This window comes from Oncorhynchus masou, chromosome 33 (assembly GCF_036934945.1).
Source record: "Oncorhynchus masou masou isolate Uvic2021 chromosome 33, UVic_Omas_1.1, whole genome shotgun sequence".
Classification (NCBI taxonomy): Eukaryota; Metazoa; Chordata; class Actinopteri; order Salmoniformes; family Salmonidae; genus Oncorhynchus; species Oncorhynchus masou.
The window spans coordinates 18,183,154-18,202,447 of NC_088244.1; the positions used below are offsets into that span (position 1 = coordinate 18,183,154).

Here is a 19,294-nt window from a genome sequence, read left to right on the forward strand (position 1 = left end):
ATAAAATCGACAAGTATGTAAAAGTTCTCTCAGACTTTCCCCTTCCTTGTCTCTGCTTGTTTTATCCTCGTCTCCTTCCATCCTTGTTTTATCCTCGTCTCCTTCCCTCCTTGTTTCATCCCCTTCTCCTCAAGATAGCAGTGGTGCAGCCTCGGCCCTGGTTAGTACCCTTGTGATTTTAATCATAGGCAGTTTGCCGCGTTGTGATTGGCTCAGAGACGATGACTCACTCTCTAACAGGCTGGAGAGATGATGAGAAGAGGAGGGGGGGGGTAGAGGTGGGAGTAGCTTTCTATCAGTCTATCTCTCAGTGTGAGCCTGCTTGCCTAACTCTCATTAGCGCTCACAGAAAGTTCATAACACACATGCCATGCATGTGAAGGAAGCAAACACAACCTGAATGTGCTGATCTGTTGTAGTATTCTTCTCCCTTTACCTCTGAGCAGCCTTGAGGAGAGACACCACGCCTGGAGGAGAAATAAAGAGAGAAAGAGAGAATAACAGAGTGAGGGAGGGAGACTTGAGCTGGTGACAGAGCTTGCAGGCTCCAGTCGTGCCTCTCATCTGTCTGCTGCTGCTGCTGCGTTGCAGTCAGAGTCAGAGCCAGGGGCTGAGCTGAGCTGGTGTTTTTCTCAGTGATCGACAGACAGACAGAGCAGTGAGCTGTAAGCTGTGAACAGTACTGTACCTCTGCCACACCACTGCCATGACAACACTGTGAGTGAAAAGAGAGAGTTCCTCCTGTCCACCACCTCTCCAAAGCTACAGCTGCGGAACCCTGCAGCCACAGACAGATAATTACAGAGGTGAGTCTGTCTGCTGCTTTTCTGTAGTCTGTAGTCAGAGAGAGAGGGCGAGAGAGATTTCAATTTGCAGTAGTGAACTGTTTTGGCAATAAAACATATGTATCCACTGAATTGAGGGAGAGAACGAAAGAAAGAGAGGAAAATAATTGTGTGGTGTGTTTTGGTTCACAGCTTACTGTGCTCGTAAAACTTCATGAATTGATCTTTGGTATTGTTTTCATTCGTCTTGGGTGAGAGAATGTGACGTCTTAGTTTCTTGGTGTGTTAGATGACTCAGAAAGATGTAACACTGAAGTGTTTATAATAAGACTGAACAGGTTTAATGCTGATGATATTACCAAAGGAAAGTGTGGAAAGGTTTATGAGTCTGATACCATTTCTAGGGTGTATCCATTATGAACTGCCACAGACAATGTGTGTGTGTGTGGATGCTATGTTTATGTTTGTGTGTGTGTGTCTCTCTGTTTGTGTATCATGTTTACTTTTTGAATGGCAAGTTATGTATCGAGCTATACCCCTCTTACAACCTACGTCGTGTGTGTGTGTGTGTGTGTGTGTGTGTGTGTGTGTGTGTGTGTGTGTGTGTGTGTGTGTGTGTGTGTGTGTGTGTGTGTGTGTGTGTGTGTGCGTGTGTGTGCGTGCACGTGCCCTTGTGTGTGCGTGCACGTGCCTGTGCCTGTGTTTGTGCGTTCCAGTGAGAGAGAGAAAGAAAGAAGCAGTGAGAAAGAGCGAGAGAGTGGGTGGATGAACACAGCAGCAGCAACATTACTGTTATCTGACTTAGCTCAGGAGTAATGAAACATGAACACACAAGTGTCTTTTCAGCTGCTCTGATTTAAACCACCGACCAGTTGACAGAATGCAAATATCCACATAGCTAGGCTACTGTACCTTACAGCTGTCCAGCCAGTCAACTGTATAACTCAATATCTGTATAGCTGTCCCTCTGGTTCTCAGGGTGACTGTGGGTCTAGAGATCATCTCCTCTGTACTGTATGAAGGCTGAACCATCCCTATGGACTGAGCTGTGTGGGCAGGGGTGGAGCATGGAGAGCTGTACTGCAGTAATCTTGCCCGTGACACAGTTGATAACTGACTCCTATTTCCGCTTTCTAAGCCATATAAATGGCTTTCTAAGCCAGCATGGGGAAAGGGTTCAGTGGTGATGTCTAATGTGTTAGTACTAACCACTTGTAGATGCTTCTGGGGGGTTACTGCTGCAGATTCTTCTGTTAGGTACTGTCTATTGCTATTGGCAGGCTCTGACTCTTTTGGAGTTTGTTTTTAATAGACCATCAATTCAGTGTGAAATTCCTCCATTTTAGTGTGTGAAGACATCGATTGAGGCCATTTCTGTTTCTTACGTCAGTTACTGGAGAAGCATAGAGGAATAGACTGAGAGGAAATGGTGGAGAACGTTGTTTCCTTCATTCATGTAGAACAAGGACAACTGCAGATTTCAGAGAAAAGGCAGCTTGTGGATAATACGCTGGGAATGCCACAGCCTCTGCCACAGCCTCTGCCACAGCCTCTGCCACAGCCTCTGCCACAGCCTCTGCCAAGCCTCTGCCACAGCCTCTGCCACAGCCTCTGCCAAGCCTCTGCCAAGCCTCTGCCACAGCCTCTGCCAAGCCTCTGCCAAGCCTCTGCCACTCCTGTCTGTCTATTTGAGAGATGTTGAGAGATGCAGAGAGATGCGTAAGCTTCCTACTGACCCTTTCACATCCCTTTATCCCCCTCCTTCCACCCCTCCATCTCTCTCCCACTGTAATTGAAGTGTCGTCTCTCCACTTTCACAGAATCGGCCCCCCCCTCTTCCGACCCCCTCCGCTTCTCCCCCCAGCTCTGTCGCCACAGAAACGGCTGATTCTGGAAGGGTGGTGGGTGGAAAAAGACACAGAGATCCTGAATGCTCTGCCTCCTGCAGCATTGTACTGTAGTTATCTGCATCTGTAGTGCCTATTGGCCGTGGCTCGGATGGGTTAGTGAATGGTGCTGGCAACACCACAGTTGTGGGTTCAATTCCTGCTTGGGTCACTGTTGGTTATTGAATATGTGTGCTCACTGTTCTGTGCTTTGAATGAAAGGGGCTGCTCAATGACTATGTTGTGGTTAATGTAATGCTGGAGGGTTACACACCTGACAGAGGACACTTTGTGTGTGTGTGTTCTCGGAGGTATCATTGAGCTGATTAATAATGTAATGTAGCATGACGAGACAGTTATTAATGGCTGTGGCTCGACCTTGCACTCCTGCAGTCGATAGGATGCCTAGTGAATGATGGAGAGATATGGATCAAGTTACAGGAGAGACCACAAACCAGATGTTGAGAAGCCATGCCATGCAAATCTGTTCATGATGTGATGTAATGGAACATGCTTGCCCCCTCAGATTGTAAAGGACCACACACATGCCAATGAACACTGTAAGAGGCAGGTCTATGGTAGGACCGACAGCACAGTCATGTCAATCAAACAGAATCCTTTCTGTTTGTCCCCTCCTACACACACACATTTTTCTGAGTGTTCTGTGTTTGTTTTCTTCTTGTCAAGTTTTCCATTCCTACAGTACAATATACAAAAATATTATTAATTCTATGCAACCTTCACTGTGTGTTTTTGCCATATACAGTTGAAGTCGGAAGTTAACATACACTTAGGTTGGAGTCATTAAAACTCGTTTTTCAACCACTCCACAAACAAACTATAGCTTGGCAAGTCTGTTAGGACATCTACTTGTGCATGACACAAGTAATTTTTCCAACGATTGTTGGAAAGGGTAGCCTAGTGGTTAGAGCGTTGGACTAGTAACTGAAAGGTTGCAAGTTCATATCCCCGAGCTGACAAGGTCGTTCTGTCATTCTGCCCCTGAAAAGGCAGTTAACCCACTGTTCCTAGGCCGTCATTGAAAATAAGAATTTGTTCTTTAACTGACTTGCCTAGTTAAATAAAAATAAAAAACATACAGATTATTTCACTTATAATTCACTGTATTACAATTCCAGCGGGTCAGAAGTTTACATACACTAAGTTGACTGTGCCTTTAAACAGCATGGAAAATTCCCGAAAATTATGTCATGGCTTTAGAAGCATCTGATAGGCTAATTGACATCATTTGAGTCTATTGGAGGTGTACCTGTGGATATATTTCAAGGCCTACCTTCAAACTCAGTGCCTCTTTGCTTGACATCATGGGAAAATCAAATGAAATCAGCCAAGACCTCAGAAAAAATGGTGTATTTCCACAAGTCTGGTTCATCCTTGGGAGCAATTTCCAAACGCCTGAAGGTACCACGTTCATCTGTACAAACAACAGTACGCAAGTATAAACACCATGGGACCACGCAGCCATCATACTGCTCAAGAAGGAGGCGCATTCTGTCTCCTAGAGATGAACGTACTTTGGTGTGAAAAGTGCAAATCAATCCCAGAACAACAGCAAAGGACCTTGTCAAGATGCTGGAGGAAACAGGTACAAAGTATCTATATCCACAGTAAAACTAGTCCTATATCGACATAATCTGAAAGGCCGCTCAGCAAGGAAGAAGCCACTGCTCCAAAACCGCCATAAAAAAGCCCGACTACGGTTTGCAACTGTACTGTACTTTCTGGGGAAATGTCCTCTGGTCTGATGAAACAAAAATAGAACTGTTTGGTCATAATGACCATCGTTATGTTTGGAGAAAAAAGAGGGAAGCTTGCAAGCCTAAGAACACCATCCCAACCGTGAAGCACGGGGGTGGCAGCATCATGTTGTGGGGGTGCTTTGGTGCAGGAGGGACTGGTGCACTTCACAGAATAGATGGCATCATGAGGGGGAAAATTACGTGCATATATTCAAGCAACATCTCAAGACATCAGTCAGAAAGTTAAAGCTTGGTCGCAAATGGGTCTTCCATATAGACATTGATCCCCAGCATACTTCCAAAGTTGTGGCAAATTGGCTTAAGGGCAACCAAGTCAAGATATTGGAGTGGCCATCACAAAGCCCTGGCCTCAATCCCATAGAACATTTGTGGGCAGAACTGAAAACGCGTGCGAGCAAAGAGGCTTACAAACCTGATTCATTTACACCAGCTCTGCCAGGGGGAATGGGCCAAAATTCACCTAACTTATTGTGGGAAGCTTGTGGAAGGCTACCCAAAAAAATTGACTCAAGTTAAACAATTTAAAGACATTTCTACCAAATACCAATTGAGTGTATGTAAACTTCTGACCCACTGGGAATGTGATGAAAGAAATAAAAGCTGAAATAAGTCATTCTCTCTACTATTATTCTGACATTTCACTTTCTTAAAATAAAGTGGTGATCCTAACTGACCTAAGACATGGACTTTTTACTAGGATTAAAAGTCAGGAATTGTGAAAAACTGAGTTTAAATGTATTTGGCTAAGGTGTATGTAAACTTCTGACTTCAACTGTAGGTCCTTCAGATGTTTTTTAAAATCATTTTATTTCACAAGTCAGTTAAGAACTAATTCTTATTTACAGTGATGGCCCACCGAAAGGCAAACGGCCTCCTCTTGGGACTAGGGCTGGGCTACATTTTTTTTAAATAAAATCGAATAAAAATATAGGACTAAATATATCACGGCAAGAGAGACAACATTACATAAAGAGAGACCTAAGACAACAACTCATCATGGTAGCAACACAACATGACAAAAATATGGTAGTAGCACAAAACATTATTGGGCACAGACAACAACACAAAGAGCAAGAAGGTAGAGACAACAATACATCACACAAAGCATCCAACTGTCCAGTTTGAGTACACTCAGAAAAAAGGTGCTATCTAGAACCTAAAATTGTTATTTGGCTGTCCCCATAGGAGAACCAATTTGAAGAACCATTTTTGGTTCCAGGTACAACCTTATTGGGTTCCATGTAGAACCCTTTCCCCATAGGGTTCTACAAAGAAACCCAAAAGAGTTCTACCTGGTTCTCCTATTGGGAAGCCGAAGAATCCTTTTGGAACCATTTTTTCTAAGAACATTTGAAATATATTGTGATATTGATTAATCACAATTTAAAAATGAACATCCATCAAACTCCAGGTGCAGGGTCCATGGAATAACAAGGATGCCAGCACACTGTCTCATACAGAACTAATATCTATGTGAGAGTGGGTATTCATCTTTTTATGAAGATGAATCACAGGGCATTAAAATCCACTCAGTTAATCAGGTCTATGGTCCATGTCACACTGCTGCTAGTGCTGACAGTGACTCATCCCTATGGCTATAGGTCAGTATAAACCCTTTTTAAACTAGCGTCATGAAAAAGGTCTCTGGAACAAGTTTGGGGCCCCATGGAAAACTCTGCTCACTGAAAGCTGTCACTGTCACAGAACCACAACACAGTTAGTCCCACACAGGACCCCATGAGACCGCCCTTAGTGAATGCCCGATTAAATTAGGACGGGAATTATGCTTCAGCAGGAAGTACTGTGGGAGATCCAGGTTCATCTCGGTTGTTTTTCTCCCTGGAAATGATCTTTTGGATCTCTGCCTGCTGTGTGATGTATTACGTCATTGATCCCCCAATGTGTAATTTCCTTTTATATTTGTCCAGAAATATTATTAGAAGTATACACTATGGGGACTGGAGTCTTTCTATTCAATAAGAAATATTATTAGAAGTATACACTATGGGGACTGGAGTCTTTCTATTCAATAAGAAATATTATTAGAAGTATACACTATGGGGACTGGAGTCTTTCTATTCAATAAGAAATATTATTAGAAGTATACACTATGGGGACTGGAGTCTTTCTATTCAATAAGAAATATTATTAGAAGTATACACTATGGGGACTGGAGTCTTTCTATTCAATAAGACTGACTTCAGTATGAAAGGTTCAAAGCTTCGAGTCCTACTTTACATTACTTGGGTAAGAACATGTCTAATGGCTAAAGAAAACTAGTACAATGCATGTGTATGTACTTACATATAGGCTGATACTCTTGCATGGGCATGTCCAGTTGCTATGGTGTAATGCCTACCCAAAGTTTAGTTGGGGCTATTCAATTCTATTTCTGTGATTCCGATAACAATAGGAATCGAAGAATAGAGAGGATGTGGGCTGCAGTGGTGCAGTCATTACCGTCAGCTGTGTGACGCAGAACCCGCCCCAGACTCCAGACTCGCACAGCATACTGCAGACACATCAAAAGTTAGTCACAGCACTGAGCAGAGTCATCTGAGAGAATCGCTCAACACAGGTGGAGGGAGGAAAACACAAGTGGCACTGCTTCATAATCCCTTTAAGGTGTTACGATAAGAAGAATATCCCATGATGAAGATGAGGATAGAATAAGAGGATATTGCTCCTGCGTAATGTTTTCCTCACATTCCTATTACCTTAGGTGTTGCACTTTCTAAATTCTCTCTCTATTCATGCCATTAGAACAGCAGTGGAAGCAGATATCTCTTACGACTATGCTGTTACCCCCATTGGAAGTCTTAGAGTGCAGAGCTATGACCTGATCAGTCACCCAGTCATGGTTTGAGGACACTTGCCCCTCCAGTGTAGCTGAGGGGATATGTGTGGAATTGTGGGCCTCAGGTGGAAATCAGCTGCTCTTTCCTTAAAGTACAACCCTTTGGAGCTAATTTGTTCAGTTATAGAAAGTGGGTGTGTGCAAGCATGTGTGTGCATGTGCCCTTCAGCTCATTCAGTGTGTCATGTGACTTCTGGTACACGTTCCTGCCGAGTAGTCAGCTGACTGTAGTGGCAGCTCCCTGTTGTGCACTAGCACGTCCTGTACCCATGGATACACAACATCCCCCAAGAGAGGAGAAGAGAGAGAGAGATAGGAGAGAGTAGGAGGATGTCACAGTAGCACCTTCCTGAACAATCCCAACAGTCTTAATGGTCAGGTAAGACCTGATAGGACCTCATCTCTCTCTGTCTGCCCAGTTGGCTAGGGTTAGGGTTAGGGTGACACTGTCATTGTGGGGGGAAGCAAGTCTGACCAACCCAAACTGTAGCAGGCAAAATTGAAGATTTTCAGGGATGAGAACAAGTACGAAGAGAGTGTTTATGAAGAGGAAATGAGAGCAAGAGAGAAAGAAAGAGAGGGAGATTGATAAAGAGAGAACGAGTGGGAGGGAGTCAGTGTTTCCAAGGTACCCCACTGATGATTAATGAGGGTGTGATAGAGGTTATTCTCGTTCCTCAACCCCCATCCTTCCATCCCTCTCCCTTTACTTTCTCCCTTAGTTTTCTCCTCCCTCTCTCTGCCAAAACAGCCCAGAACTGGCAGAGGCGTTCCTCAAACAGGGTAATGCAGTGTGGAAGACTGATCCATCCTGACTGGGTAATTGATTGAAGTGAAACGAAGAGGGGGAGGACATTAGCTGCGACATTCTACACTCATGTAGAGGGATGCATCCCTCACTTAGCTGATCAGATTAATGATTATGGAGTGGGCTTCGGTTATTGACTTTGCATTCTCAACTATCCCCAGCTGGCATATAGATTGATTTGCTCAATAAGTTTGGACCTTTCATTTTAATTGAATTGTTCTAATGATAAATTGGGCAGTTTTAAAATATTTGGTCTGAAGAATATGAATATGGCTGAGTAGTGGGGTTTAAACTGTGTGATCTGTAGAAAGAACTACTGCTGCGAATCGTAACTTTGCCGAATGGACTGGGGTCACTTTACCTTTAGTGTTTCAGTTAAGGTTTGGACCTGGGTAGTTCTTTATAGATGGCCCTTGTACTCTAGATCAGTGATTCCCAACCTTTTCCAGTCTGGGGACCACCGAATCACTGTCAAAAGCTTTTGAGAACCACCAGTAGATTATCTTTTTTTAATCAAATATCTTGCCGGTCAAATTTGTAACATATTAAATGCCTATTATTATTTTTAAACATTTGCATTGTGAAAAGTAATGTAAAATTCCCTAAAATAAGTATTTTTAAAAAAATGGATTGATAAATTGCAGTACGCAGACCGTAGTTTGAAAACCCCTGCTGTAGATGATGCTCTATAAATTGCACCTTGAGGAGATAAAAAAAAAAGTTGTATTATAGTATATATGGATTACTAGTGGAGACCTGATCCAGACAGAGACATCATCTGAGCTCATTTTAAACCCATCTGCAGCCATGTGAGCCCGACTCTAACAGTGCATTCGGAAAGTATTCAGACCCCTTGACTTTTTTCACTTTCTGTTACGTTACAGCCTTATTCTAAAATTGATTAAATAGTTTATTTTTCCCCTTATCAATCTAAACACAAGACCCTATAATGACAAAGCAAAAACAGGTTTGATTTTGTATAATAAAAAATGAAAAAATATAAATTTACATAAGTTTTCAGACCGTTGACTCAGTACTTTGTTGAAGCAACTTTGGCAGCGATTACAGCCTCAAGTCTTCTTGGGTATGACGCCACAAGCTAGGCACAGCGGTATTTGCGGAGTTTATCCCATTTTTCTCTGCAGATCCTCTCAAACTATGTCAGGTTGGATGGGGAGTGTTGTTGCACAGCTATTATCAGGTCTCTCCAGAGGTGTTCGATCAGGTTCAATTCCGGGCTCTGGTTGGGCCACTCCTGCATTGTCTTGTCTGTGTGCTTAGGGTCGTTGTCTTGTTGGTATGTGAACCTTTGCCCCAGTCTGAGGTCCTGAGCGCTCTGGAGCAGGTTTTCTTCAAGGATCTCTCTGTACTTTGCTCTGTTAATCTTTCCCTCAATCCTGACTAGTCTCCCAGTCCCTGCCAGTGGAAAAACATCCCAACAGCATGACACTACCATCACCTTGACCGTAAGAATGGTGCCAGGTTTCCTCCAGATGAGACGCTTGGCATTCAGGAAAAAGAGTTTAATCTTGGTTTCATCAAACTAGAGCATCTTGTTTCTCATGGTCTGAGAGTCCTTTAGGTGCCTTTTAGCAAACTCCAAGCGGGCTGTCATGTGCCTTTTACTGTGGAGTGCTGCAGGTGCTCCCATCTCAACAGAGGAACTCTGTAGCTCTGTCAGAGTGACCATTGGGTTCTTGGTCACCTCCCTGACCAAGGCCCTTCTCAGTTTGGCTTAGTGGCCAGCTCTAGGAAGAGTCTTGTTGGTTCCAAACTTCTTCCATTTAAGAATGTTGGAGGCCACTGTGTTCTTGGGGACCTTCAATGCTGCAGACATTTTTTTGGTAACCTTCCTGTGCCTCGACACAATCCTGTCTCAGAGCTGTATGGACAATTAATTTGACCTCATGGCTTGGTTTTTGCTCTGACATGCACTGTCAACTGTGACCTTATATAGACAGGTGTGTGCCTCTCCAAATAATGTTCAATCAATTAAATTGACCACAGGTGGACTCCAATCAAGTTGTAGAAACATCTCAAGGATGATCAATGGAAACAGGATTTGCCTGAGCTAAAATCTCATAGCAAAGGGTCTGAATTATTATTTAAATAAGGTATTTCTGTTTTTTTGTGGAAAAGGGGAAGGGGTCTGAATACTTTCCGAAAGCACTGTAATTTTGAAGCAGAGCGAGTTTGGGGGGGAAGACGAATTTCTTATGTCTGGGGCGAAATTTTGAATGCTGTGTCTTCAACGGGTTGTCATGAAAATCCCGCAGGCTTTGGTGGAGTGTCTGAGATGGCTGCCTCTGCCTTCAGCTCCCTGCTGTCTGCTGATGACTAATTCCCTCTCCACACACACTCGATATTAAAACGCTTAAATTGGCTTCAGCAAGCCCATTATTAACACACTCATTAGTACTGATTGAATGCTCAAGAGCCATCGTACCATCGTTTTACCTCGACTGCTCCTCCATCCTCCTCGTCTATCTTTCTAGCAGATTCGTAATCTTCACACAGAGGGTCTGAGTCATTTTGGTCCTTCTGAGGTGCCATTGAGCTTAGTTTCAGGGTGTCTCAGTGCTAACCTCATAGCTCTGGCCAATTAGTCCCATCTGGACCTGCTCTTCCTGCCATCTGGTCCTCTTTTCGCTCTAAATGGCCAATCACCTTGTGAGTTCTGGTTTCAAAATGGCTCCGGTGTAACATTCCTGGCTAGAGGGAGGTGTGATGAAGGATGAATGAAAGGGCAACATAGAGCTTTACAGGGTAGATATAGTTATGGCTTTTCAATTGATGAAGTCCCTTTCACTTTATGCTACTACACACAATATGATTTTCCAATCTGTCGCAGTATAAAGTGCTGACCAATTTAGGAGGGAGATTACTTAGAGAATGATACAGACTTCATGTTATCATTTGACATTTACATTTTAGTCCTTTAGCAGACAGTCTTATACAAACCACAACATTTAATTTCATTTTTTGGGAACACTTCACGTGTAGTTTCATGTTATCACATGTTGCTTTACATGTTGTGACATATTATCACATTAACTTCAATTAAGATCACATGTGATTACATGAAAACATGTGTTTTTTGAACACTTCACATGTGAAATTCATGTGGTTTTTCCATAAGCCTGATTCCTCAAATCAAAAGTTGCCTACCGCCAAACTCAGTTTGGAAAGGGAGACAGAAGAAGGGGTAAACCAAGCTAAGGTGGATATCATGTCGGTGTATGCCAGAGAGGATGGTGATAAAGGTGATTGATGATGATGTGTGTGTGTGTAGGCCTACCTAACCAGGGGTACTGAGAGGAAATGCAGGTCGTGATTCTGCTACTGGTGCTGTACTGGTGGTGACGATGGTGATGGTTGTGATGTTGTTTTGGCCTCTCCTGTCAATCAATCAATCACATGTATTTTATAAAGCCCTTTTTACATCAGCAGTTGTCACAAAGTGCTTACACAGATACCTAGCCTGACTGCTCTATGCAGATGAGTGTGAGGAGAGCAGCCTGTATGAGAACTATCTGTGTGGCTGCCATGGCCGAGGCCTGGGGGTCTCTCCACTGAGGGACAGAACTGAGACTACTAATGGCATTACTATTGTCTCTCTGAAATACCATAACCCTATTCAACACCCATAGATTCAAACAGACAGAGGCACACACACGGGCAATAAAACAGACAAGCATGTATGCATGCCAGTGGAGGCTGCTGAGGGAAAACGGCTCATAATAATGGCTGGAACAGAGCGATTGGAACGGAATCAAACACTGTGTTTGATGTGTTTAATACCATTCCACCTATTCCACTCCAGCCATTACCATGAGCAAGTCGTCCCCAATTATGGTGCCACCAACCTCCTGTGATGCACACACACACACACACACACACACACACACACACACACACACACACACACACATACACACACACACACACCCACACAAGCCAAACTCATAAGGCTGGCCTCGGTGTCATAGTCTAACATTAATATTTACAACTGTGAATACTGAATGGAGTCAAGTGGATGGTGTACTGATTGTCAAAATGGAAGGGGATTTTTCTGCTCTGCAATGATTGACTGTGACATCCATGTAAATCACCACGGCTGTATGAAACTGACTACACTGTTAAGAGGCTGATTTACATAGAAAATTCTTACACACTCCCCAAATCCCAAATCTAAATTCTTCTTCTCCAGATGGCAGATCTGCATTTTAAATTCTTCGTTTTCTTGAGTTCTCTGTTTGGAATTCCTTTAGAGGCTAGATCCAGTCAACCAGAAAGATGTGGGTTTCTGCTAATGATTTCTCTTATCACCTAAATGGGTTTGATGAGATGAGGGAGCGCAGTGCAACGAAGCTGCTAGCTATTACAACTCCTCTGTAAAAACCGCAAGCATGCACACACACACACACACAAACAAAAGCATGCACACACATATGCGAGCGCACATTCTCATACACACACACACACACACACACACACACACACACATACACACACACAGACACACACTCACAGACACTCACACTCCAAATCAATGTGAGCGCACAATCTCATGCACACACACACATACACACTCACAGACACTCACACTCCAAATCAACAGAGCTGCTATGGTGCTGTACCACCTGCCTCTTATTAACCCCCTCATCAAGCAGAATAATATCACTGCTAATCCAATTGTCTCAGCCCGCAACCTTCCTACAGCATTCCGATGGCATTCCTACAGCCTTACACAGCATTCGTACAGTGTTACCACAGCTTTCCTACAGCCTTCCTACAGCATTCCTACAGTGTTCCTACAGGCTTCTTACAGGCTTCCTGCAGCCTTCACACTGCATTCATACAGCATTCATACAGTGTTCCCACAGCAGGAATGGGCTGGATTGGGTTTTCCCCTCTTTCCCCGCATTCGGGAAGTCAAATGAAAAGTAAAGCACTCCTGGCTTACACATACATTTATTTATCTCTTGCTATTTTGCCATGTTTCTTGATTTTTCTTTCTCCCTATTGCATCTCTCTCCCTCTCTATCTTCTGTGAGTGCAGAGGAAGTGGAGGTCAGAACATGGTGAGCAGAACCCGGCTGGGTGTCTGGATCTGATTAGAAAAAGCACTTTCTGTGTGACTGTGTCTCCTGCTTACCTCATGGGAGGCTCTCTAACCGTTAATCAAACAGGGGGAACTACTGAAAGAGGCATCAAATCACTCTTTCTTCCCTACTAGTTCTTGATTCGTATTTATTTTATTTTTCTCTCCCTCCACACTAGCATCCTAAACCTCCCTTTCCTAAGTCTTCCTGGTTGTTTTGATCCACTGGCATAGGGCTGCTGATTTGATTAGGTGCGGTCAACCCGGTCATAGAGGGAATTGTAATGTGAGGAGTGCTGGGAGTTATTTTACCCCTGTAGTCCTCACTGCGACTGTCAGGTAAATTAATTTGAGGCTGTGGGTAATGATTTCACCCCCAGCCCTGTAAATGCAGTGTGTGTGTGTGTGTGTGTGTGTGTGTGTGTGTGTGTGTGTGTGTGTGTGTGTGTGTGTGTGTGTGTGTGTGTGTGTGTGTGTGTGTGTGTGTGTGTGTGTGTTCACACAGTGTTAACTCATGCATAGTCAGAAAGCACCCAGACTCTGAAGAAATCACTGTAGAAATATTAAGCACCTCATACACTTTTTACAAGCTCTGCTATAATGAAACTCCTTAATATGACATATACTGAGCTCATATCGTATATAGGCTTCTCCTAGTTGTTGTAAAACTACATTCATTGTTAAAAGACCAGAGACTCCTTATTAAGAAGCCAATTAGAGGTTATTGAACCTTAACCCTGAAAGAGTGTGACTGAAGCACTATTGGACACTTTTAAACAATGTCCTCAAACATTGGTTGACTTGGCCATGCCTTTAATTGCTAAGGAAACAGGATTAAGCAGGTACAATCACCAATGGTCTGTCCTTTGAATTACCAGATCCTGCTAGTACCACATTTGTCCTAGGTTATCTTGCAAAGGAATAGAAGGTTCAAGTATTCATCCCCCTTGGCATTTTTTCTATTTTGTTGCATTACAACCTGTAATTTAAATGGATTTTTATCAGATTTCATGTAATGGACATACACAAAATAGTCCAAATTGGTAAAGTGAAATTTAAAACAAATATGTTGATTTAAAAATATAAAAAACAATAAAAATGAAAGTGGTGCGTGCATATGTATTCACCCCCTTTGTTATGAAGCCCCTAAATAAGATCTTGTACAACCAATTACCTTCAGAAGTCACATAATTAGTTAAATAAAGTCCACCTGTGTTCAAACTAAGTGTCACATGATCTCAGTATATATTCACCTGTTCTGAAAGGCCCCAGAGTCTGCAACCTCTAAGCAAGGGGGACCACCAAGCAAGCGGCACCATGAAGACCATGAAGCTCTCCAAACAGGTCAGGACAAAGTTGTGGAGAAGTACAGATCAGGGTTGGGTCATAAACTTTGAACAACCCACGGAGCACCGTTAAATCACTTTAAGCCGTACACTCCACAGAGCTGGGCTTTACGGAAGAGTGGCCAGAAAAAAAGCCCTTGCTTAAAGAAAAAATTAAGCATTCACTTTTGGTGTTTGCCCAAAGGCATGTGGGAGACTCCCCAAACATATGGAAGAAGGTACTCTGGTCAGTTGTCCATCAAGGACAACGCTATGTCTGGCGCAAACCAAACACCGCTCATCATCCCGAGAACACCATCCCACAGTGAAGCATGGTGGTGGCAGCATCATGCTTTGGGTATGTTTTTTCATCGGCAGGGACTGGGAAACTGGTCAGAATTGAAGGAATGATGGATGACGCTAAATACAGGGAAATTTTGGAGGGAAGCCTGTTTCCGTCTTCCAGAGATTTGAGACTTGGACAGAGGTTCACCTTCCAGCAGGACAATGACCCTAAGCATACTGCTAAAGCAACACTTGAGTGGTTTAAGGGGAAACATTTAAATGTCTTGGAATGGCCTAGTCAAATCCCTGACCTCAATCCAATTGAGAATCTGTAGTATGGCTTAAAGATTGCTGTACACCAGCGGAACCCATCCAACTTGGAAAAATGCCAAGGGGGGTGAATACTTTCACAAGCCACTGTAAATACTTTAGTCTGAGACTGACATCATTGAAGTAATTTGTGGTGACAAGTGCCACGAGGAGCATTGTACAAAGCAAGGTCATCAAAGATGGGATCGTCTCTAACCAATCAGAGTATCAATGCCTCTGTTTTACTCATGTGTGTTCTGGCTCTGGACCAACCCATTGGTTTCTGGACCAATCAGATGTCCTCTAATGTGATCGCATTTGGTGAAGGGTTGGGGAGGTATTCAGATCCAGACTCATTGCGGAGTAGACACTAACGTCCGTGGGCGTGGCGTAGCGTTTGGCCCTAAACAAGGAGCCTGGGTCGTTCCATCAATTCGGTTTTCTGAGAGGTAAACATGTTTTTTTCTTATGGATTTCACCAAATGTTATTATTTTATTAATTCTGTCATAAAGAATTTATGTTCAACTTCATGAGAAAAAAACTTGAGGTTAAATTTAAAAGAATGTCTACAGTAAGTGCCTATTAAGTACCAAATAAAGTTAAGTTAAAAATAAAGTAACAGGATTGATCGTAACAGAGTTGATGATTTCATCTTAAATCAGCCATTAATCCCCTTGTGGCAGGGTGGAAAATGAATGCACGCTTAATTTTTGGGCTCCCAAGTGGCGCAGGGGTCTAAGGTACTGCATCTCAGTGCTGGAGGCATCATTATAGACCCTGGTTCAATTGCAGGCTGAATAACATCCTGCCATGATTGGTAGTCCCATAGGGCGGCGCACAATTGGCCCAGCGTCGTTAGGGTTTGGCCGGGGTCGGCCATCATTGTAAGTAAAACCTTTGGAAAAATTGTAAATTCACAATAATTATTTTTCTTCTACATTTATAGCCTGTCTATCTATGCGTAATAGGGTTGACGTGTTACGCTCGACCTGCCCACAAAAACACCGGCAAATGGCCAAAAAGCTGCTTTTACACTATGATTTGACTATTAGATGTTCAATGTTTCTTTGAAAGAGGGTGCATGGAGGGACATGTCAAAATGCTGCAATTTTTGCACTTTAGCAAGTCTTTATTAATATAAAAATCTGATTTATTGAATTCTCCATGTGGTCTATATTAAAGGGCACTTAATTGACTTTAACAAGCTTTACAATTCAATATTGGGGCACAATTTCTACTTTAAATATCAAAGGGATGCGAAAGGTACTCTTTTCATGGAACGACCCTACTATGTTAGAAACAGGAGGTCCATTTGGACTAATAAAGAACAAAATTAAGACTTGTTATTTCTTCCATTAGTTTGTTGAAATGTTAATTGTAACAGTATTTACAGTAGCAAATAATTTGTCCTTAGAATGACCACATGCCTACAAGAGACAATTTGTCCGAAGGCCCATTTGGAGTAAAAGAGCAACACCCACATTGTGGAAGAAATGGTGTTACAGTAATTCAGTTGTAGCTCAGTGTAGCCATGTCTTGAACCTTAACCTGTCATTGCATACTAATATACTAGTTAAAACTAAAATGTTCTACTGGTTCTCCTTTATGTCCTTCTCTCTGCTGGTTGTTAACGTGATGGTCCCCCCTACCATAGTGGTGATGTCATCCAGGCTGAGTTTACTCCCCACATAGCTGTATGCCTCCCAGGCCCCACAAAAACAGAAACACGTTGCTAATAGCTACCAGATCCACCTCATTAGTTAATTGTGTGTTGTGTAAAGGTCTTAATCTGTATACTGTAACTAACAGCCCACTGACATTTACACTAATGCTAACAGATAACCTCTGGAAATTACTCACACTGTTATATTGTTGTGTTGGACATTCATAGTTACCCTATTGTCATATTCAAAGAGCGTCACTATGGTCTTTGATATGAAAGTCACACAGTAGTATGATTACTACAGGGGATCAGAGAATAAAAGCTATATTAAACGCTAACATATATGTCTATATGTCTATATGTAATCCCCCTCTGGTTCTATTCTATGGTCCTGCCATGCATCCCTGGTAGACTAAATATGTATTCTCACAGTCAAATAAAATGTATAACATCAAGCACCACATAGTAGGCTGTTCGGTGAACAAAAAACTATGGCAACACCAGGAATGGTATTTTGATACGGTATGTTACATAAACACCTTCTTGTTCTACTTCAAGGGGCTTTGTGAGTTAGACTTGATCTATGGAGACTTGATCTCTTGATCTTGTTTCATTGTCTGCCTTCTTTTTAAATGGTTGACTGTCACTGTCAAATTGGAACTCTTTGTGAGTACTATAAAAAAAATGGGCGTGAGTCATTACACAGCCATTGTTCATGACATGGCTACACAATGGAGCTAGTTTTCAATAAAAGCTGCAACAATGGGACAGGGTGTTAAATGAATCATGCCTTGAATGAGTGTTCCTTCTATTGTTGGGATTGGTAGCCAAGCTCAAACTGCTCCAATAGAGTCCCTATCCATAAGACTTTCCCTACAAAAGACTTTCCCAGACAGATGGCGTATTTTAACCTCCTGCCTTTTACATGGTCATGCTTACCTGAAATATATCTTTCTCAAAGCAATTATTCCCAGGTGACAGGCATTTTATACTCTACATAGACTTTCATTCTTGTGTCAAACATGAGCTAATGGCAATATATCATCTTGATAAAGATAGTTGTGACACTGTAAACGCAGTTACAGTATGTATGTGGTACAAAGATTATTCAAACAGAACACACACACACACACCTCCATACATGCTTAGTCCACATAACACTCATCTCCAGATTGAACACAACCAAAGACTCAATTGAATAACACTGCACATGCGTAGAGTGAAGTAAATGCTTTCCATATGGTTGAGTTCACGCATTGGCCGGACCCTCTGTGCTGGTAAAAATATATATAAATATATATATATATATTTGGATTTATGACGTTATCTATTTCCGGAAGGAGAATTCTGAGAGTTCTTGCAACTGTTCAATCCAAAGTGTCATCAATCAAACAACAAATCAGAAAAATATATGCGTTATCGCTGCTTCTGAGAACAATCAAAGACATTAATCAATGAGAAAAAAATCTGATTGTTGAAAGTCGAAGGTAAAGATGGGATGTTATTTTTACAACTTAGTGAGGAGGTTCCTTTGGGTGTGAAACTGACTGACCAGGCACTTTCTCAACAATGTACTAGCAGAGTCAATGTGCGGGGACACAGGTTAGTTGATGTAATTGGGGTAATATTTACATGTAGGTAGAGTTAAAGTGACTACGCATTGATAATAAACAGAGAGTAGCAGAAGCGTAAAAGAGGGGATGGGGGCAATGCAAATAGTCTGGGTAGCCATTTGATTAGCTATTCAGGAGTCTTATGGCTTGGGGTAGAAGCTGTTAAGAAGCCTATTGGACCTAGACTTGGAGCTCCGGTACTGCTTGCCGTGCGGTAGCAGAGAGAACACTGGCTGGAATCTTTGACAATTTTTAAGGCCTTCCTCTGACTCTGCCAGGTATAGAGGTCCTGGATGGCAGGAAGCTTGGCCCCAGTGATGTATTGGTCCGTACACACTACCCTCTGTAGTGCCTTGCGGTCGGAGTCCGAGCAGTTACCGTACCAGGCAGTGATGTAACCAGTCAGGATGCTCTCGATGGTGCAGCTGTAGAACTTTTTGAGGATCTGAGGACTCATGCCAAATTATTTTCAGTCTCCTGAGGTGGAATAGGCTTTGTCGTGCCCTCTTCACGACTGTCTTGGTATGTTTGGATCACGATAGTTTGTTGGTGATGTAGACACCAAGGAACTTGAAGCTCTCAACCTGCTCCACTACAGCCCCGTCGATGAGAATGGGGGCGTGCTCGGTCCTCCTTTTCCTGTAGTCCACAATCATCTCTTTTGTCTTGATCACGTTGAGGGAGAGGTTGTTATCCTGGCACCACACGGCCAGGTCTCTGACCTCCTCCCTATAGGCTGTCTCATCATTGTCTGTGATCAGGCCTACAACTGTTGTGTGATCGGCAAACATAATGATGGGTTTGGAGTCGTGCCTGGCCATGCAGTCATGGGTGAACAGGGAATACAGGAGGGGACTAAGGATCAGCGTGGCAGATG

The 19,294-nt window shown here is 42.8% G+C and overlaps 1 pseudogene; it reads left to right on the forward strand.

Moving 5' to 3' along the window:
- The first annotated feature begins 304 nt into the window (after positions 1-304).
- The window catches only part of LOC135527938 (prickle-like protein 2), a 61,302-nt pseudogene continuing 42,312 nt past the window's right edge, over positions 305-19,294 (forward strand).